Raw genomic sequence first — 22,464 nt, 5'->3', positions numbered from 1 at the left:
CGATGGACTGAACCTCTGAAAGTGTAAGCCAGCCCCAATTAAATGTTGTTTTCTACAAGAGTTGCTTTGGTCATGGTGTGTCTTCAGAGCAGCGGGAACCCTAACTGGATCAGCCCCTTCTCCCTTTGCTGCCTGGCCACTTGGCAGCTTCTCTGGGGGAAATGCTGGCTGTGTTCGCCTCTCTGCTATAAGGCACTGCTCTGCCTTTTAACTCCAAGCAATGTCTGGAGCTACAGCAACCTTCTTGGACAATTAGACAACAAAATGGTGAGTAGGAAATCTGCCTTAAGAGACATGGAAGAGTTTGGGTCCTTGATGTCCGTGGGAGCTGCTGTGCCTAGCCTGATGCCACTTAGATGGGGAAAACCAACCCCGGTATATCTAAGTCCCATGGCTATACCTAATGGGACAGCAATGCAGCTGAATGCGTGGCTAACTGTCTTAGTCACTGTCCTACTGCTGTGAAGAGACAGCATGACTAGGACACACTTACAAAGGAAAGCATCTAGCTCAGGGTTTGTTTAGAGTTAGAAGGTTCCAGAGTTCAGGATGATCATGGGAGGGAGACAGGCATGGCACTGGAGCAGTAGCTGAGATCTTAGCATCCTTATCCTCAAGCAGCAGCCAAAGAGAAGACAGACAGACAGACAGACACATACACAAAGGCACAGAGAGAGAGAGAGACAGAGAGACAGACAGACAGACAGACACATACACAAAGGCACAGAGAGAGAGACAGAGAGGCAGAGAGACAGACAGACAGACAGACAGACAGACAGACAGACACACACACACACACACACACACACACACACACACACACACACAGACAAATAGGCAAATACAGAGTCCAAGTGAGCCTGGGCCTAGCCTGAACTTTTGAAACCTCAAAGCTCATTCCCAGTGACACACTCTCTCCAACATGGTCACACCCCCTAGTCCTTCCCAAACAGTTCCCTAACTGGGGACCAAGAATTCCATCATAAGAGCCTTTGAGGGCCACTCTCATTCAAATAACTCTACTAACTGATAAAATTAACTGACCATGAATTTTAGTACTAATAAGAATAGCAGGCAGGATACTGACCCCTCTGTTTGTTGGCATGATGTTTTGTAACTGCATACAGTTTACCCTCGGGTTATTCAGATGCTGGTTTCTCCGCCCTCATATCTCGTTTCAATCCAGACACAGCATTGTGATGCTTATACCAAGAATCTCCTGTCTCAAGTTTGTGTACACAGCTCTTACCATTTATTCTTTGCCTTGCCAGTAAATGTTGGTCACCCAATGGCTGAGCAGAAAAGAGGAGAGGAGAGTCAGCTCACAGGGAAGATGGAGGAATTGGGGCAACGAAGAAGGGGTCTGAAGAGTCAGATCAATAATAATACGCAAGTATCTTAGGATGGGGCTGGGAGGTAGAAGATTAGCATAGAAGTTAAGGTGCATCTTTCATTTAACTGCTCAGCTGTCCAGGTGCAGTCTTAAATCTTGGCTTCTCTGCAAAGTTATTGGGATTAGCATAAGGTAAATCAATACAGCCACTGGATTAATTCACTGTTTACATTTATATTAGGGATAATTAATTCATTTTCAGAATCTAACTTGCACCCGTTTCTCCTAGGACCATGCTTAATCTTTTGTAACCCTTGAATCCATTTGTGTGACTGTCACAGGGTGGTCCTACTCTCTACAAGGCCAACACAAGTGAGAACCTGTGCTCACACTTGTCATGGTGGTTCCCTGGGGCTAGAACAGAGTTGGAGAAAGAGAAGCACTCAGAACAAGTCGAGTTAGATGAATGAACACTGTTTGATTCTGGAACAGCCACAGGGAGGCTGTGGAAGGAGTAGAGTGGAGGGCTGTATTGGGTCAGAGTTCTATTATGGAGGGGTAGAAATTTGAGGCGGTGTTTCTCTCAGTTCTGAAACTCACTCTATAGACCAGGCTGGCCTCAAACTCACAAAAATCTTTCTGCCTCTGCTTCTCAAGTGCTGGGATTAAAGGTGTGCATTGCCAGCTAAAATTAAAAAAAAAAAAAAAGCCTTAATCATGGTTGGTGCTAATGGCAGGTTCTGAAATACATTCCTCTCTAATGGGGCAAAGCCACAGGGGCTGGGCAATTCAACTCCCCAGTTAGCAGCTATTGAATACTCTCCTGTTGTCTTGGCTGCCTTGAGCAAACAGCCGGCCTGACTGCCCTTATGCCAGCACCAGCCTTCTGGAACACTCCGCAGCTGCCCTGAGACAAGTGTACAAAAGACAGCAGCTGAGTGCTTTGGCTCCCCAGAGCATAGTCCTAGCCAGGGCTGCTCGGAAGAGTCTGTAGTAGATGCTTTTGCTCTAACAAGGCTTGATATATAAGTCTGGGTAAAGAGTTTGTATAGTTGTTCCATTTGCCATCCTTTTACATAAAGAGATTTTACCTGTCTCCAATTATTGTGGATGTGGGAACCAAGCAGACAGAACTATCTCAGAAAACATCAGGTGACTGGGACTTCCTGATAAGCTTGAGGCCAGGGAGTTTCACAGAATTTGCTGAGTAAACACCCTATTCAGGAAGTGTCCCAACCACAGTAAGGGTTGGACCCTCCACCTCCCCGCTCTTCTGCGTACCAGAGATATCTCCCCATCAAGGTCCTCCAATGAATTCAAAGGACAATAGGCGACCACCAGTGAATTCAAAAGGTAACAAGCCCTGCCAATGAGAAATAACCAACACGTGCTGTAACCTAAAGTCTATGCCCTGAAAAAGTATAAGAAGTGTGTGCCTTTGTTCTTCCAGGTTGCCTCTGCCCCGATTGCAGAATGACCTCAGTGCACTGGATCAATAAACCTCTTGCTTCTTGCATCAATCTCCATCTCTGTGTGTCTGTGAGTGGGATGTCGCAGACGTAGGGCTTGGGGGGCTTCTTGAGTCTTACATTATAAATATATAGTTATCATATATATCAATCATTTATATAACCATTTTTTAAAAAAGATTCATTTTATTTATGTGTATGAATACATTGTAGCTATCTTCAGACACACCAGAAGAGGACATCAGATCCCATTACAGATGGTTGTGAGCCACCATGTGGTTGCTGGGAATTGAACTCAGGACCTCTGGAAGAGCAGTCAGTGCTCTTAGCCACTGAGTCATCTCTCCAGCCCCATAACCATTGTTTTTAAAAAGTTCTTTGCATATAAATATATATATATATACTTTTTGCAATTATGAAAATGAAAACATATTTTTATGCCAATGTAACTGACGTGCCTATTTTTATATAAAGAATTAAATCTTGGCTAAATTTTTGATACTACAGGGACACAGAGCATTTTCAACATGTTTCAGAGTCAATCCAGCTTTGGATTTTATAACTGTCAATGTTGAGAGCACTGCTTTGCACAAATACATATTATAAAATGGTATACGTACAGGAAGGGTGGTCAGGGCTGTTTCCCTGAGATCAGGAGATTTTGTGTGTACAGGAAAGACACTGCAGGCCATACCATACAGCAGTTTCAAATCTGAGCTGAGTTTTTCAGGCAGCACTGAAATTGTGTGGCCTGATTGCATGTTCCAGGCAAAGTACATATGTTGTGTGTTCAGACCCAAGGCTGCAGCAGTCTCACAGCACAGGCAAACTATGCCAGTTTCATTATGCATGTGAGTTTGAGTTAAGTTTTGACTATTGCCCAAACAGAAACCTTTTACTGCTGCCATGTTTTTGTGCTTTCTCTGTTCAGTCACAGAATTCTATGTGGGGGTCACTACCCACAGTTTAAGAAGATTTGCTGGGGCTGGGGATTTAGCTCAGTGGTAGAGCGCTTGCCTAGGAAGCGCTAAGGCCCTGGGTTCGGTCCCCAGCTCCGAAAAAAAAAAAAAAAAAAAAAAAGAACCAAGAAAAAAAAAGAAGATTTGCTTTGGGACTGGAGAGATGGCTCAGCAGCTAAGAGCACGTGTTCCTCTTGCAGAGGTCCTGAGTTCAAGTCCCAGCACCCACATGGGAGCTCAGAACCATCTGTAACTCCAGTCTCAGGGGATCCACATCCCTCTGCTGATTTCCGGGGGCACCAGGCACACATGCAGACAGAACACTCATGCACGCAAGATTAAAATTTTAAATGTTCTAAACACACACTTTAGGGGGTGCAGCTCATTTGGCAGAGTGTGTGCCCAGCATGCGTGGAGCCATGGGTTTCCTTCCCAGCACTGAATAAAACTGGGCAGGGCTGTGTGTATCTGCAATCCTAGAACTTGGTAGGTAGAGACACGAGCTTTAGACGTACAAGGTCATTCTTAGCCACATAACAAGCTTGAGTCAAGTTTGGGCTACATGAGACTCTATGGGGGAGGAGGGAGGAAGAGGAGGATAAGAAGAGAAAGAGGTGGAGGAGGAAGAGGAGGAGGAAGAGGAAGAGGAGGAGGAAGAGGAAGAGAACACTGTTTGGGACTGCCATCCGGTTGCTGAGCCCAGTGCTGGCAATTGCTGATATAACAGGAGGACATGCATGGTACAGCCACTGTAGAGGACTCAGAACTACCCAGAAGCTGCACCCACAGACCTGAACCTACCTGTGCTGTTAGGTGCTGGGACCCACCAGCGACCCAGCCTAAGAACTGTTACCCTGGCTTCCGGGAAGGGGCAAAGGGCTAGATTCAGAAGACTGCGCAGCAAGTCTAACACTAGAGGGCGCTCTTTGCTGTTGATCATGTTTGTCTACTGCCGGCTGGGAAGCCGCCCAGGAGCAGCGTTGTAGACTATCCACACTTTCTATCTTGGTGGAGCAAAAGAAACTCCGCCAGTTGAGCAGTGACAGGCATGCAGGTTGCAGGCAAACACACAGGCATAGAGGCTGCAGGCACACACACAGACATGGACAGATGCACGCACGCACAGAGGCAGGGACAGATGCAGGTGCACACACAGTCATGGAGGATGTACACAGGTTGGAAATATCAAAGATAGTGTTGGGCAGCACTGTTCATAACAAAGCTAGAAGCAAATTGCCAGCCTCTCTGTGAAGGGATGAGTCCCGCTAAAGAAATGTTAATACTCCCCAGCAAAAATGATGAACTAAAACAACCAATTTAATAAAGATGGAGAAAAGGGAAAAAAAAAAGAATGATGAACTAGCTTTAGGTCTAAGGGGTTCTCAGTCTGTTTTGAGGACAGAAAGATGTGAGGAAGTTGCATTTTTAAAATGGTCCTGTGATGCTTAGGGTTACTATTGTGATAAAGCACACAAGCAGAAACAACTTGGAGAGAAAAGGGTTCATTTTGATTTACACATTATGGTAACAGTCCAGTCAGTCCATCACTGTGGGAGACCTGGAGGAAGGGACTGATACAGGGCCCACAAAGGTGCTACTTACTGGCTGGCCCCTCGTGGCCTGCTCAGCCTGATCTACAGCACTCAGGACCCCCCAGCCCAATCTTAAAGATTTATTTTATGTATATGAGCACACTGTCGCTGTCTTCAGACACACCAGAAGAGGGCATCGGATCCCATTACAGATGGTTGTGAGCCACCATGTAGGTGCTGGGAATTGAACTCAGGACCTCTGGAAGAGCAGTCAGTGCTCTTAACCGCTGAACCAGCATTTTCTTACCTGAGGTTCCTCCTCTCAGATGAGGAGTTTGTGTCAAGTTGACATAAAACCAGCCAACACAGGTCCTTTTAAGATTAATTTTATTTTTATGTGGATGTGGATCTCATCAAAGAGCAGAGGGAGGTGTCAGACCTCCTGAAGCTGAAGTTACAGGGGGCTGTGAGCTGCTGGGTGTGGGCACTAAAGCCCAAACTTGGGTGCTCTGCAAGAGCAGTGTGCGCTCTCGACTGCTGAGCCATGTCTCCAGCCCCAAAGATCTTCCTTTTATCTCCGTCCAGAGATGAACAAGCGTCTGCAGGCCCAAGGTTACACCTCTGAAGGGCCAGGGCCCTGACCAGGGTCCATCACTGAAGTCCAGGCTGTACTGGTTCTTCTTCTTCTGATCAGGATAGGTTCCAAGTTAGACGAACTTGGCTTTCAATTCTGGCTCTCATTCGGTCTGCTCTGATCTTGTCTGTCTAAGCCAGCAGTTCTCAACCTTCCAGATGCTGTGACCTTTCAATTCGGTTTCTTAGGTTTTAGTGGCCCCCTCCAACCACAACATTTTTTTTGTTGCTACTTCATAACTGTAATTTTGCTGCTGCTATGAATTGTGATGTAAATGTCTGAAATGTAGGATATTGGATATGCAACCCCACAAGTTGAAAACCACTGATCTAAACTGCCCCACCTGCAGCCTGCTCCAATCCAGACTCTGGACCAAAGAATCTCCAGCTAACGGTTTCTGTCAGTTGGGGGCCATTTAAGAATAGATTCAGTCAACAACAACAAAAAGCCGGTTGGCGGTGGCCCATGCCTTCAATTCCGGCAGAGACAGGAGGATCTTTGTGAGTTCGAGGCTCGCCTGGTCTACAGAGCAAGTTCCCAGGACAGCCCCGGCTACACAGAGAAATCTCATCAGTTTCTCCTCCGTTGAAAATGAACCAGTTGAAGCCGAATCGGAAGTATAAAGGCAGGTTTACTGAGAGGCAGCTCTCGGGTAAGTTCACTGTTCACAAAGGTGGAGGTCAGGAGGTTTGGTCACTTGGCCAAAGCAAGGAGGTTTCATGGGTTTGGGGCACTGGGTGATGGCGTATGAACTAGGAGCTGGGATTGCACCCATATAAGTTAAAGAAGCCCTGGGCCAGCACTCCTGGGTGTGTAGCGGGACATTGGAGACCGGGAGAGATGACATCAGCCTGGAGGTTCCTTCTTGTGGGCAAGGGTTGGGAGCAGAAAAACAAATGGGGTTTTTTAGCTTGGGGGGGGGGTGAGCAAGGGTTCCAACCAAACAAAATCCTGTCTCATTAAGAAAACAAAGCAATTGGAGGTTCCTCAGAAAATTGGACATTGAACTGCCTGAGGATCCAGCTATACCTCTCTTGGGCATATACCCCAAAGATGCCTCAACATATAAAAGAGACACGTGCTCCACTATGTTCATCGCAGCCTTATTTATAATAGCCAGAAAATGGAAAGAACCCAGATGCCCTTCAACAGAGGAATGGATACAGAAAATGTGGTACATCTACACAATGGAATATTACTCAGCTATCAAAAACAACGAGTTTATGAAATTCGTAGGCAAATGGTTGGAACTGGAAAATATCATCCTGAGTGAGCTAACCCAATCACAGAAAGACATACATGGTATGCACTCATTGATAAGTGGCTATTAGCCCAAATGCTTGAATTACCCTAGATCCCTAGAATAAACGAAACTCAAGACGGATGATCAAAACGTGAATGCTTCACTCCTTCTTTAAATGAGGAAAAAGAATACCCTTGGCAGGGAAGGGAGAGGCAAAGATTAAAACAGAGACTGAAGGAACACCCATTCAGAGCCTGCCCCACATGTGGCCCATACATATACAGCCACCCAATTAGACAAGATGGATGAAGCAAAGAAGTGCAGACCGACAGGAGCCGGATGTAGATCGCTCCTGAGAGACACAGCCAGAATACAGCAAATACAGAGGCGAATGCCAGCAGCAAACCACTGAACTGAGAATAGGTCCCCTATTGAAGGAATCAGAGAAAGAACTGGAAGAGCTTGAAGGGGCTCGAGACCCCAAAAGTACAACAATGCCAAGCAACCAGAGCTTCCAGAGACTAAGCCACTACCTAAAGACTATACATGGACTGACCCTGGACTCTGACCCCATAGGTAGCAATGAATATCCTAGTAAGAGCACCAGTGGAAGGGGAAGCCCTGGGTCCTGCTAAGACTGAACCCCCAGTGAACTAGTCTGTGGGGGGAGGGCGGTAATGGGGGGAGGGTTGGGAGGGGAACACCCATAAGGAAGGGGAGGGGGGAGGGGGATGTTTGCCCGGAAACCGGGAAAGGGAATAACACTCGAAATGTATATAAGAAATACTCAAGTTAATAAAAAAAAAAAAAAAAGAAAACAAAGCAAACCCCTCCCCCCAAACAAAAGAATGGTTTCAGAAGAAAGCTCAAGGACTGTTTGATTTCAGTTTAAAAGAAAAATCTTAGGGCAGACAAGCTGTGAACCTTGGCGTCTTCCCAGAGGAAGGAGGGAGAAAGCCATGAAGGTTGAGTTGCTCATGTGTGTTCCAGCAATGCTGGGGGGGGGGGAGGGAGGGGGTGGTGGTGGTGTGTGCCCCAGATTGAGCAAGGGGCCGCAGCAGGGCAAAGGGGGCGGGGATCCAAAAAAAGATGTCAGAAGCCCAGGGTTAGAGAGGGCACAGCCAGGCTCAGGACAGACAAGAAGAAGAGATGGAAAAGAACTAAAAGGAAGTTACATCTTTCTGAGTGTGGGCTCAGAGAGGTGGGCAGACCTAACAGCCTGAGAGCAGCAGCTCTGTGCTGACTGGACAGAGGGTTGGGTTTCTGGGAAGGAAAGTAATTCACTCATTAGAGGGGTAATTACTCATCCCATAGTAATTACCTAGTATGGCTTGGGAGGTGGGGAATGTGCCTTGTCAAGGGTGACTGATCCCTTAGCCGGGTGACTGGCCCAACTCACTAACTCTTACTGACTTGGAGGAAATGGTTTTCTCTTAACAGGCCTCTGAAACCCTTGCAACATTGTTTCTCAGGATAGCTTGTCAGTGCTTGTAAACACTGCGGAGTAGGGCATTCACCTTCGCTCCGGCAATGAGTTTCAGGGGGCGTGGCAGAGAGACCTGGTCTTGTTTATTGCTCTCTCTGGCTCTCTCTCTCTCTCTCTCTCTCTCTCTCTCTCTCTCTCTCTCTCTCTCTGTGTGTGTGTGTGTGTGTGTGTGTGTGTGTGTGTGTGTGTGTGTGTGTGTGTAAGGGATGGTGTTTGAGACAGGATTTCATGTTGCCCAGACTGGTCTCAAACTCATTATGTAGAACAATGACCTTGAACGTCGGATCCACCTGCCGCTGTTACCCAAATACTCCGACTGCAGGCATACAGCTCCATGCCAGATTGTAAACCTTCAACTCCTGATTCATAAGAAACGGACAGGTTCCTCACCCCCTACTGCCTCTGACATTCACCTCTGTGATTGCAGCCCGACGCCATCTTACTCACCTCTCCCCAGTGGACCCTGTGCCCAGTGTATCTTGTGTTTGCGGACGGTGACGCATGTTGCAAGCTGAAGCCAAGCCTGAATGTTTTCTCATCACACAGACATCCCAGGTTTCCTGAAGGCTTCATCTCTTCATCTGTGAATAGAGCAGGTGCTAGAATACACTGGAGTTCAGAAGTAGGCAAACGGTGGGACCTATCGGTGCTTCAGAAGTCAGGACTGTGTGTGCCCCTCCGGTTCTTGAGGAGGCTTCCGCAGGGTGACTCCGACCCCCTAGTTTGGAGCATCCTTCTGGCTGCCTTTATTACTCTCTACCCTGCAGTTGTCAATACATAACGGAAGCAACTTTAAAAGGGAAGCTTTACTTTGGCTCCCAGTTCCTCAGGGCTTAGAACACAATGGTAGCAGGATCCTGTGACAGAAGCAGTTCATATTCAGATGGACACAGACATGGGGGTGGGCACGGGCAGGCACAAGGTCCCTTCCCCAACATTCTCCCAGTGACGGTGATGTACTCTCTTAGGCCTCCACCTCTTACGTATTCTATAGTCTCCTGAAATAGCGCCACCGTCTGGAGACTAGTGGTACAACACACAAGCACCCGCTCTATCTCTAACCCTCCACCCCCACCCCCACTCCAGCTATGACCACACTGTTGTTCCGAGCTAAGATGATGCAGGGGGTTACGACGTGCCAACACCAGTCCTGAGGATTCATAGGTTCCTACGTCATCCGGCCTTAATAGTCACTCCATGAACGCAGTTGCTTTTGGTCCACATTTTACAACCGGAGTCATGTGGAAGATCACAAGTACTGCTTAGGCTCCAGGAGCTTAGAGAGACTCTTTGGGCCCTGTTAACTTTAGTTTCCTAATCTGAAAAGTGGGTGGGGAGGGGGTGCTAGCCTGACTCTACTGAACTGACTGCTGGTGTATCCGTGAAGTGTTTGCGAGTGGATCGAGCTGCTGCCGCTAACCTGTGGACCTGTGATTTCCAGACAGGAGTTGCTCCAAAGAACCTTTCTAAACAGGTCCACTTCTCCCATATCCTTTCTTTTCCAATACCTCTGGTGGATCGTGGGCTAAAGGGAGGTTAAAGCATTTAAGAACCATCGTTAAAAATAGGATTAAAAAAAAGTAAAGTTACAGGGGAGCTTCGCAACAGGCAAGGGAATGCTCAGAGAGGTCAGGGCATAGTTCCTGCTTCGAGTAGGGTAGGGAGGGTTGGTTCTGCCCCCACGTTCAGTCAGAAGTGGGTGTGCGATGATTCTGTGATGACTTTCTCCAGCCCCCTGTGGAGTCATGGGGGGGGGAAACTGAGTCACAGCACAAGGAAACTCACAGGCACCACCCTGGGAGGGCCCTTGTTCTGCCGTCTGTCTGTCCAAGGAGCCCTGAGCCATGACCCTGGACTGTGGTAGCCACCTTGACCTTGGCTGAGTTACATCACCTCCACACATGAGAAGGAAGAGAACTGGGCTATGGGAACTGGGGCCATTGAGCCAAAGCTTGGTCGACTTGGATGGAGAAAGGCCCATCTGCACAGCTGTCACTAAGGGCGTCTGTGTGTGTGTGTGTGTGTGTGCGTGTGTGTGTGACATATGCACTTGTTACTGTGGTAGTGTGGGAGGGGACTCTTACATAAGGTGTCACTGGGGATATAATAGTATGTATGACAAGCAACATGGAAATGCTCAAAACATTACAATCAGAACTACGTGACCCTACAATCCCATGTCTGGCTCATCCAAAGGAAATGACGTCGTTGTGCTCAGGGGCGGCTGTTCTCCCGTGTTTGTCACTGTGTTCTTCGCAAAGACCGAGATACGGGGAATGATCCTGCCAATGAATGGGTGGAATGTTAGAGTGTGCGGTGGAATGCTGCTCCGCAGAAATGGTCGCAGCCGGGGCTGGGGATTTAGCTCAGTGGTAGAGCGCTTATCTAGGAAGCGCAAGGCCCTGGGTTCGGTCCCCAGCTCCGAAAAAAAGAACCAAAAAAAAAAAAAAAAAAAAAAAAAGAAATGGTCGCAGCCACAGAAAAGGTGTGCAGCATGGATGAGCCTGGGGGATGTCGCGTGAAATGAAATAAGCCAGCCAAACTGCAGGGGCATCACTTATATGTAGAAACCGAAAGCTCAAATCAGAGACACAGGGTCACATGGCCAGTGGCTGAAAGGCAGGGGTTGTGAGGTGGGCATGGGGGTGGGCAGAGGCTGGGGAAAGGCCAGGGTCACATGACCAGGGGCTGTGGGGGCAGAGGCTGGGGAAGGGTCACAGACTTCTGGCTCGGTTGGGCGAGTAAGCTCTGGAGACCTAGGGTACCCTATGGGTAGACAGTGATAGTGCTGACTGTGTATTTGAAATTTGCCAGAGCAGTCTTAAACATTCTTACGATTCTCCCTGCCCTGTCTCCTCCATTTTCCAGACTTTCACTGTGGAATGAGCCGGGATGTTATAAGGCTCCAGGGCCCCTTCTTGGGCTTATGTGAGCAGTAAATAACTGTTGGAGAGAGTGGCCGCCCCCGTGGAGTTGCCTGTGAGTTGGGCAGAGAGCTCCCAGGTTGCAGCTTTCGTGATTCATCCTCACACCATAGCAGGGTCCTCAACGAAGCATCTGTCCTGCGTACTTATGTGCCTGTAAGTCCCATCCCCGTGTCTGTAAAGAGGCCCAATAGACTCATTGAGTCACCATGTGTCTTAGTTAGGATTCTCAATTTGCTGTGAAGAGACACCACAACCACAGCAACTCTTAGAAAGGGAACCCAGAGCAGCTGGCTTACAGTTCCGGAGGTTTAGTCCACTGTCATCATGGCAGCGCGGTGCGCAGGCAGACATGGTCAGAAGTCTCGATCTGCAGGCAACAGCAGGAGACTGTGTGCCACACTGGGCATAGCTTGAGCACAGGAGACCTCAAAGCCCTCCCCCACAGTGACACACTTCCTCCAACCAAACCACGCTTTTAAAACTGCCACACCCTATGGGCCCAGCATTTAAACCCATGAGTCTATGTGGGCCATTCCTATTCAAACCACTACCTATCAAGATCGACCATGGCAGAATCATTTGATGTCATCAGTTCTTTATCAGGAGTGGACAGATGGTTTTCACGTCCACCCAGGAGAAGACATGCAATGCAGACAGACAGACAGACAGACAGACAGATACACACAAACACACTCGAACAGGGAAAACAAAAGCCAGGCAGTGGCGGTGCACATCTTTACTCCTAGCACTTGAGAGGCAGAGGAAGGCCTAAGAGTTTGAGGCCAGCCTGGTCTACAGAGTGAGTTCCAGGACACCCAGGGCTACACAGAGAAACCCTGTCTTGAAAAACCAACACCTGCCCACGAAACAGAACAAAAGAAACATACTCACCAAGAGCATCCGTGTGGTGTAGGGCTACATTCATGGTCTCCTTATCCTCGTGTGGTCCACGGGTTCTTGCTTGGACATGCTGGACAGATCCTCTGTCTCAGCTGAGCCAGCGTCTGAAAGGCAGAACCTGGGTAACTGAGCTCCTATAAAGGGAGGGGTCTGTTCTAACTGTAGCCCTAGGTCTGGCTCCCTTTGTGTCCATTGGCTCAGATTCTGCAGGGTCTTCATAATGTAAATTATATAAAACTCGAATTATAGGCTTTGGCAACTTTCCTCTGATCCTTGTGGTCACTGCCCCTGGGGAATGGCCTTCAGAAGAGGAGGGGTGGTGAGGTGGGGCAGGGAGGGGGACAGCTGTCATTTCCTGCTCTTTACAAGGTCGCAGCATGGCTCTTAGGAAGTCAGAAACAGCTCATCCACCCAGGGAAGAAGATTAATTGTGCTGACAGGGAGGCATGACATGATCCGTGGGCCGGAGGTTCACGAGGCCTATAAATCTTCCCCAATGACCCAATTATATATCTTGTGGCGCTGCCAACGGAAGTTAACTCTGACTTCATATGAGTCCGAGGGCCCAATGTGGCAATTTGTGAAGAACATTTGCATTGACCTTTCTGCATGTCCGCGTGTGGTATACACAACACACAGACACACAGACACACAGACACACAGACACACACACACACACACACACACACACACACACACACACATCTTTATGTGTGGGTGCAGAACCACATGTTCACACAGAAGCCGGACATCAGGTATCTTCCCCTAGAGCTCTCCACTATACTTTTTGAGCCAGCGTCTCTTACTGAGCCTGGAACTCAGCGATTCAGCAAAGCTAGCCTGGCAGCAACTCTCAGGGATCCTCTTGTCTCAGTTTCCCCTACTGAAATTACAGGCATGTAAAGGGGTGCTCTAATCTTTAAGTGGATATTGAGGACCCAAACCCAGGTCTCTATGCTTCTGTGACAGTACTTCACTGACAGCCATCTTCTTAGTGTTCAACACACTATGTACTCTGTGCCCCATTGAATTTATAACTGTACCTCTCACAAGATAAAAGACGCAAAATTATTCTAGTACCTCAAAAGTCTCCCTGGTGTCCCCTCTTAGTCAGTTGGGCCTTACCCAGCAGTAACGACCCCTCTGACTTCAACTAGGATGGAGCTGACTTGGTTTTGAATTTCTTATTAAAATATACCATACGTGCTGGCCATGGTGGCAGCAAAAACCTTAGCTACTCTAGGAGCTAAGGCAGGAGGACGGAGCACTCAGGGCCAGTTTGGCCAATTTAGTAAGACCTTGGCTGTCTGGCTGTTCCTGAAGTTCCTGTGTAGCCCACCCTGGCTTCAACTCACAGAGATCTGCCTTCCTCTGCTCCCTGAGTGCCACTATGCCCGACTCAAAATAAAAACTTTTTTTTTGTTTTTTTTTTTAATATTTTATTTATTTATTTATTATATATGAGTACACTGTAGCTGCCTTTAGACACACCAGACAAGGGCATCAGATCTCATTACAGATGGTTGTGAGCCACCATGTGGTTGCTGGGATTTGAACTCAGGACCTCGGGAAGAGCAGTCGGTGCTCTTAACCACTGAGCCATCTCTCCAGCCCCCATAAAAACTTTTAAAGGAAGGACTGTTAATGTAAGCTAGTGGTAGAGGACTTACCTAGCATGTGAAAAAAGAGAGAGAGTCATAAAGTATCATACAAAGTGTGCATATATAGCAGATAGTAGTAGTCGTAGTCGTCATCATTGTCATTGTCATTGACATCGACGACGATGTCGTCATCCTTGTATTGAGCCTGGCTTCTGTGGCTCAAAATTATGTTCACCTTTCACTTACATTCACTTACATTTAGTACTAGCTTGGTCTTTTTCATTTCTATATACTACTCCATAAGATAGACTATACTTTGCTTGTAACTTCTACTGCATTCTACACACGCTCATAGTTAAACATGCTTGTTTATATATATTAGTATAAACTATACATTATATATTTTAAGAATGAGATGATTTCTAGAGACTTGGCTTGGTGATTAAGAGCACTGGTTGCTTTAACAGAGGACCCAGGTTCAGTTCCCAGCATGGTATCGGGGGATCCCAATTGCCTGTAAGTCTGGTGGTGGTGGGGGATGTCCAAACCCTGCTTCTGACCTCTAATAGCACCAGGTGTGAGTGAATCTCCTTCAGGTGAGACCTCTACTGACTTATTTATACAGCAGACAGTACCATAAAGGGAGAGTCAGAAATGAGAGAGACCTTATTCCTTCTCCTGTGCTCCCCGTCCCCCCCCCAACTCCCAGTCAGACTCTAGGAGGTCCTGGCTGGGATGAAGTAGGCTTGATTGATGTGTAAACTGGACACAAGAGTCATACCTATGCCAAACAAGGGGAGTGGGGCTGTTTGGGGTGTGACCATGGTAAAGCTGCTTTGGGCCTCAGGTATATAGGGGGTAAGGGAGGGTTCGGCTTTTCATGATGAACCTAGAGGAGGACAATGCTGGCTTATCCATGCTCCTCTCTGGCCTGACTGTGGGGAGTGGCGGGGGTAGAGGGACGCATAGGAAAGGTGGATCAGTGAGGCCTTTCCCAGCATCACAGGAGGGCCTGTGTTCTAACACTAGCCATTTTATATCTGTCAGGGTCAAAGTTCCTGTTTTTGGAGTCAAGGAGTCTCACAATGTAGCCCAGGTTAGCCTCAACTTTGCAGCCCTGTGTCCTTTGCCTCCTGACTTTAGGTGTGTGCCTTCAGATCCTGCTTAGAGACTCCAGTGCCCAGTGTCTGATGCTAATTCTCTAGGCACAGATCCTGCCAGTAAGTTGTGATGTTGTTGGCCACTGTTCCAATTTGCGTCTGTTGCAACGATAAATCTGACTAAAAGCAGCCTGCGGAGGAAAGGATTTCATCTTCTACTTTCAGGGTGCAGTCCATCACTGAGGGAAGTGGGAGAGAGAACTCAAGGCCCACGCTTGAAGCAGAAACCATGGATTACTGACTGACTCCCTCTGGCTCCTACTCAGACAGCTTTCTTATACACCCCAGGACCATCTACCTAGGGATGGCACACCCACGATGGGCAATGAAGAAAAGGCCCCACAGACATGCCTGCCCACAAGCTGATCTGATGAAAGCAGCATTCCAGTTGAGACTCGTTCCTCTGCATAACTGTGGGCTGTGGCAAGTTGACAGCTGACGCTAACCAAAGAGTTGTGTCTCTCTCCGAGGTCTTGAGCTCAATTAGAAGAACTTAATGGATGCTCTAGTCTGTATTTCTTAGGGTTTTTGTTGTTGTTTGGTTGTTTTTTTGTTTTTTGTTTTTTGTTGTTTTTTTGGTGGTATTTCAGAGCAGTGGGTATTTTGTCCCTAAAAGCTTTACTTTTTTAAAAATGAGTAGTGGCAAGGATTGAACCCAGGACCTTGTGTATGCTAGGTTAGTGCTCTACTACTGAGCTCAGCTCCAGCTCACTAAAGCCTTCTTTGCATGGGAATTTTAGTCTCAGTGACACCAGGTAATTTTCTCAACCATTATTTCATACTTATATACTGTAGCCACTGTTGGGATTCAGACCCAGGACAAACAGGGCATCAAAAGATACTTGGTTCCCTCCAGGTATGGCTATAATCGCAGCACCTGGGAGTGAAAGGCCAGGACTTTACCAGGATGCCCTGAACTCATGAGCCAAAGTAAATCCCTCTTCCCTTAAGTTGCTTCGGTCAGGGATTCTGTCACAGCAATGAGAACAGTAACCAAAACAAAAATTGGCACCAAAAAACTGATCATGTGGTTCATAGCCCCAAACCCCCAGGCTGACATATGGGAGACATTTGTAGAGAGAGGAGCAGTGGGATAGAGAAGCAAGTTGTAGAAGGATGCAAAGAGATCTTATTCTGGAAGGAGGTGGGAGGACAGATGTAGCCAGAAGTGTAAAGACGGCTCACAAGGTTTCAGATGGACACAGGGACACTATTAGGAACCGCACTGGTGGCCATTACTGTTACATTCTAGCAAAGAATCTGGTTGTCTTGTCCTAAGTCCTGAGATTTGAGTCGAATGTAATTAAAGTGTTTAAAGATAGCATAGGATAGTGTTCAATCCACGGCATTGCAATTGCTGGCTGCGTTTAGCCAGATTTATAGTGAGAGCTGAGGACAATGGCAGAGGGAAAGGTGTGAAAATGTGCAGTTTGGTGAGAAGAAAAGGGTGAACAAGGAGAAACTTGTGGACAAAGCAAGCCCTGAGTGGGGTAGAGAGATAGGGACAGTCAGAGAGAGGCCAACTTTCTGCATGGGGAAATGGGAAAGATGTCTCAAGGACAAGACCCTACCCACAGAAGGACCCAGCACGTAAAATATGCAAGCAAATTCGAAAGACTAAGAAGATAATGCAGCATTGGTACCCAGTAAAAAAGCTAGGCACAGGAGCTTGAGGAGATGGCTCCATCGGTAAACGCATTTGCCTGCAGTCATGAACATGTGAGTCTGGTCCTTAGAACCTATGTTTAAAGAAAAACAAAACAAAACAAGCAAAAACAACACACACAAAGTCCCACCCCTAACCAAGAAGCTATATGCAATGGATGCCTGCCTAGAGAGGGAAATCAGTCTTCTTCAATGGAGTGTCATTGTGTATCAACCACACTCCAGGCCAGGCTCCATGCCCAGGAGCCAACACAAAACAGATTCCATGGGGTTTTGTTTTTTTTTTTATTTATTATATATTATGATTACATTGTCGCTATCTTCAGACACACCAGAAGAGGGCATCAGATCTCATTTCAGATGGTTGTGAGCCACCATGTGGTTGCTGGGATTTGAACTCAGGACCTCGGGAAGAGCAGTCGGTGCTCTTAACCGCTGAGCCATCTCTCCAGCCCCCCATGGGGTGTTTTTAATGTGCTTTTTGTTGTTGTTGTTGTTGTTGTTTTAGTTTGGTGTTTTTTTTGTCTTTGTTTTCTTGAATTTGTTTTGTTTGATTTTATATATATATATATATATATATATATATATATATATATATATATATATATATAGAGAGAGAGAGAGAGAGAGAGAGAGAGAGAGAGAGAAAGAGAGAATATGAAGTTGGTTGGATAGGGAAGTGAGAGAATCTGGGAGGACTTGGAAGAAGGAAAAGAATATGTTCAAAATATATTGTATGAAGGGCTGGAGAGATGGCTCAGTGGTTAGAGCACTAACTGCTCTTCCCGAGGTCCTGAGTTCAATTCCCAGCAACCACATGGTGGCTCACAACCATCTGAAATGGCAACTGATGCCCTCTTCTGGTGTGTCTGAAGACAGCTACAGTGTACTTATATACATTAAATAAATAATAAATAAATCTTTAAAAAATATATATATATTGTATGAAAAAATTAATTATTATAAAATGTAATAAAGAGTCAGGCTTGGTGGTATATATCTTAAATTCCAGCACAACAGAGGCAGAGGCAGAGGCAGAGGCAGAGGCAGAGGCAGAGGCAGAGGCAGAGGCAGAGGCAGAGGCAGAGGCAGAGGCAGAGGCAGAGGCAGAGGCAGAGGCAGAGGCAGAGGCAGAGGCAGGCAGAGCTCTATGAGTTGAGGCCAGCATGGTCTACAGAGCTAATTACAGGAGAGCCTGGGTTACACAGAGAAACCCTATCTCAAAAGAACTAACCAACTTACTAATAGAATAAAGGCTGGGCATAATGGTATGTGTTTTTAATCTCAGTGCTGGGAAAACACAGATAGGTAGGCTCATGTGGTTTACTGTCGAGCCAGTCTAGCTTAACCAACAAATCCCAGATCAAAGAGAGACTCCTAAAAATCAAAGTAAGGATCTGGATTAGCTTACTCCATCCACATCTGACTCTCTGGAGCCACAGTGCTGGGCCAGGTGTGGGGCTCCACAGATTCTACAGGCAGGGCAAGGTGACAGCTGTCCTGCTCCATGGAAGGTGCCACTGAACATTGTGCAGGGGACTCAGGAGGAGCCTCTTGCTTACTGGCACTGAGGCACTGTACAGGTACTGAGTTATCAGGTGCTAATGTGGTTGTGTTGCCAACACTCCTTCATGGCTGCAGAAGGGACAGCATGATATGGTTCTTGCCCCTGGTGCAGAGCCAACAGGGCGTGGGCTTCCATGAGTATTGACGGTTGCTATAGGCATAAAGCTTGTTGTATACTAACGTCTATATTTTGTTTTATGTTCCTTCTTTTGGGGAATGTCCTCTCTGCCAAGGTTAATGACTCCTTGATAATCAAGAGAGCATGATTCCTGGAAGCAAGAATGTGTCTCTGTCATGCTGAGACATTCAGAACAGCCCTTAAGGCTGTGGAAAAGAACTCTGAAAACATGAGTTCAAGAATACCTAAATCAGGGGCTGGAGAGATGGCTGAAGAGTGGTTAAGAGTACTGACTGTTCTTCCAAAGGTCCTGAGTTCAATTCCCGGCAACCACATGGTGGTTCACAACCATCTGTAAATGGGATCCGATGCCCTCTTCTGATGTGTTTGAAGAGAGTGACAGTGTACTCACATTAAATAAATAAATACAGCTTTAAAAAAAAAAGAATACATAAACCAGTGTAAGAGCTGTCCTTTACAGGGTTTCTCAACTATCCAAAATACAAGGGTGCAAAATGAATTGTATGAGGGGTTTCATGGACCTGAAAGAACAGAGGTGGCTGCACTAGTGAGACAGTTTGTCAGAAAGATATTAATGAAGGAGATAAAGAGATTTAGGGAATGGTGATCTTAGGGCAAGATTGCATACAACTAAGTTTATTGTCTGTGCTTACAAAGGCAGGCTGACTTCCGAGTTCAAGATCAGCCTGGAACAAAGCAAATTTAGGTATAGATATAGTGGGAATGGTGATCTCAGGGTGGGATCCTACCCAGCTAAGCTTATTGTTTGTGTTTACAAAGGCAGGTGATCTCTAAGTTCACTTCCTATGTTAAAAAAATGTACTTGGGCTGGAGAGATGGCTCAGCGGTTAAGAGCACCCGACTGCTCTTCCAGAGGTCATGAGTTCAATTCCCAGCAACCACATGGTGGCTCACAACCATCTGTAAAGAGATCTGATGCCCTCTTCTGGTGTATCTGAAGACAGCTACAGTGTACTTATATATAATAAATAAATAAAAAAAATGTACTTGCTGTCCTTTTCTAAGAATCAAGGGGCTAAGGTCATAAAATTCTGACTCATGGAATAATTAAAAGAGAACCTGGAGTAAAAGACTGAATTGATATTTAAATAAAAGGCTAAGCTTTGGTCTTCAAGAGTGAGCTACCTAGAGAGAGCTAACACAGTTCTTTTAGATTTTTTCTAGCAAAAAGTCAGAAAAACCATGAGCTTCTCAGAGAGCTGTCTAGAGAGTTCTCAAGCAGAACACAGCTGTCAGCTTGTACCCATCACTGACTTCGAGTTGTTTAGTCCACCTCTCCCAAACACCCCTTCCTCAGGAACCTGACCAAGCCGAGGCTGGTCCTTAGGGGTTGTATCTTAGATGTTGCTCTTGGCTGATGCTCTGAGTCCTCTCAGCCATGGAGATGGTCCAGACAGGATCTGCCTCCCTGTGTTCCTATGGAGACTCCATGAACTGATCATCAAGGTCATCCAGATAGAGCAATCGGTGTGCACATCTCATGTGCACTAGGCTGTGTTCTTATCTTTCATTTTGTTTCTCTCATCCATTGATTATCATTGTAAATATTTCTTCTTCCTTAGATTGAGGAGTTGCTTTAAGCCTGTTTTCAGTGGCTGGGGAGATGATTTGGTGGACAAAGCTCTGTAAGCATGAACATAACAAGTTTAGATCTTCAGAACCATCTGAAAGTCAGGCAGACATGGTGGCCACCTACTGTCCCATGGGTTGGGAGGCAGAGATGAAGTATTCCTTGGGCCAATTGGTGAGCTGACGAGCTGTAATTGGTGTGCACTCCAGCTCCACAAGAGACCCTGCCTCAAGGAAATAAAAAATGGAGAGCAATTGAAGAAGATATTTGACGTCAGCTTCAGACTTCCATATAATGCACACATATACATGCAAACATGCACGCAACACATACACTGTTCATTTGTTTGCTTATTTACTTATTTACATTAAAAGATTCCCCCCCAAAATTCATTTTGATTCTACCCTTTGCCTCTTCAACTCCTCCCAACCCACCCAACTTCGTAGTATTCTCTCTCTCAAAACAAAACAAGAAACAAAAATAAAAACCCAGTCTGACAAAAATTACCAAAAGCAAACAAACCAAACCAACCTTCAAAAACTAACAAACCCAAGAAAGCCAGAGTCTGTTTTGTGTTCACAGCATGGGCATTTTCACTGGAAAGTTCTGTCAATTGCAACAGCGTGAACAGATGAGTGTTGCTCAGTGAAATGAGCCAAGTCTGGAGGAGTGCCTATCATATGATCTCACTTATATGTGAAATCTAAGAGTCATGCTCACAGAGATATGGAGTGGACAGCACAGGGTGGGGCGGGGTGAGAAGGCGGGTGATGCTGGGAATCAAGGAGCTAACCACAGGGGAACAGAAGGCAAATGATCTGGGGCTCTGTTACCACACGGTTTCACAGGGCTTTTGTTTGTCTGTTTGAGACGAGGTTTTACACAGTCTGGGCTGCTCTTCGACTCCTGGGGGTTGTTTTGTTTTGTTTTGAGACAGGGTTTGTCTGTGTATCCATGGCTAGCCTGGAACTCACTCTGTAGAACAAGCTGGGGCTCGAACTCACAGAGCTCCACCTGCCTCTGCCTCCTGAGTTCTGGGATTAAAGGTCTGCACCATCATGCTTGGTTTATGCAGCTCCATGGATTGAACCTCAGCAATTTCTCTCCCAGTTGAGCTACACTCCCAGCCATAAAGTATAGACTATATTTTAAACCACGTACTTTTAAACAGCTGGAAGAGGGCAGACAAGATGGTTCAATGGGTAGAAATGCCTACAGTGCAAGCCCGAGGACCTGTGTCTGATCTCTAAAGCCCATGGGGTATGTGGAGAATCTAGTTCTGAAAGTTATCCTCCAGCTGCTCCTGTGTGCTGTGGCACATGAATGCCTGCACTCATGCACACACGTGCATGTGTGTGCACGCGCACACATACATAAACATACATGGCATACATATATACATACACACACATATACACACATATACACATACACACATATACACACTTTACACATACATATACACACATGTACATATATGCACACAAACATACCATAATAATGAATAGAAAAAAAACCTAAAAGTTAAAGAATAAAATAGCTAAAAGAGATCATTTAAAATGTTCTTATCACAAAGAAAAGTAACCATTTAACATGAGGGATAATCATTTATGTGCCACTCAAAAATCAAAGTTTAGGGCTGAAAGTGAGCTCAACAGTCGTCTGCTTGCATGTGAGAGACCCTGGGATTCCCAGGACCACAGCCCAAAAGGTAAAATAAAACCTAAGAAGTGAAAAGTTCCAACAAAGAAGAGCTGGTGGCTCTTCAAGGCTGTTGTCACTGCTGCCATTGACATCATTGTCCTAGTTACTAACTAAGCTCCTCACAGGAGAGTCCTTTTGTCACGTCGTGTCGTGACATGTCGTGACGTGTCACCTCCTCTCCTCCCCTTCGTATTAGCTACTTTTCTCATGAGAAAACGCCTGACAGTGACAACTTAAGGGAGGAAGGTCTCCTTTGGCTCACAGTTTGGGAGTTCAGTCCATCATGGCCGCCGGAGTCTCGGAAGGTCACATCACACCCATAGTCAGGAAGCAGAGACAGAGATACTGGAGCTCAACTCACGTCCTTCTTTTTACTCAGTTCAGAACCCAGCACATGGACTGGTGCTGTCCACATCCTGGTGGAGTTTTCCCACCCCGGTTAACCTAACCAAGAAAATCTCTCACAAACATACCCCAAGTGGTGTCTCTTCAGTGATTCTAGACCCTATTAAACTGAAAATTAATATTAGCCACCCCACCCTACCCGTCCCACCC

At 46.5% G+C, this 22,464-nt stretch overlaps 2 long non-coding RNA genes across 6 annotated transcripts; both read left to right on the top strand.

The window, feature by feature from the left end:
• Nucleotides 1-5: 5 nt before the first annotated feature.
• Nucleotides 6-2,853, top strand: LOC102552786 (uncharacterized). 2 transcript variants are annotated; one of them, NR_174166.1, is made up of 4 exons: nucleotides 6-267; nucleotides 1,272-1,389; nucleotides 2,558-2,686; nucleotides 2,784-2,853. It is a non-coding gene; the product is annotated as an uncharacterized LOC102552786 (long non-coding RNA). The 2 variants fall into 2 exon arrangements; NR_174165.1 differs by having other exon boundaries at nucleotides 1,272-2,686.
• Nucleotides 2,854-5,883: 3,030 nt separating this feature from the next.
• Nucleotides 5,884-19,688, top strand: LOC120102988 (uncharacterized). Of its 4 annotated transcripts, none has more exons than XR_005505011.2 (4): nucleotides 5,884-6,579; nucleotides 9,084-10,130; nucleotides 11,525-11,736; nucleotides 15,410-19,688. It is a non-coding gene; the product is annotated as an uncharacterized LOC120102988 (long non-coding RNA). The 4 variants fall into 4 exon arrangements; XR_005505009.2 differs by adding an exon at nucleotides 15,228-15,304 and having other exon boundaries at nucleotides 9,084-11,736; nucleotides 15,410-19,644; XR_005505007.2 differs by having other exon boundaries at nucleotides 9,084-11,736; nucleotides 15,410-19,644.
• The last annotated feature ends 2,776 nt before the right edge of the window (nucleotides 19,689-22,464 follow it).

The sequence above is a fragment of the Rattus norvegicus genome, chromosome 5, assembly GCF_036323735.1.
Source record: "Rattus norvegicus strain BN/NHsdMcwi chromosome 5, GRCr8, whole genome shotgun sequence".
Classification (NCBI taxonomy): Eukaryota; Metazoa; Chordata; class Mammalia; order Rodentia; family Muridae; genus Rattus; species Rattus norvegicus.
Note: the sequence above shows the minus strand (reverse complement) of the source record. Positions and strands in the feature narration are given on the sequence as shown.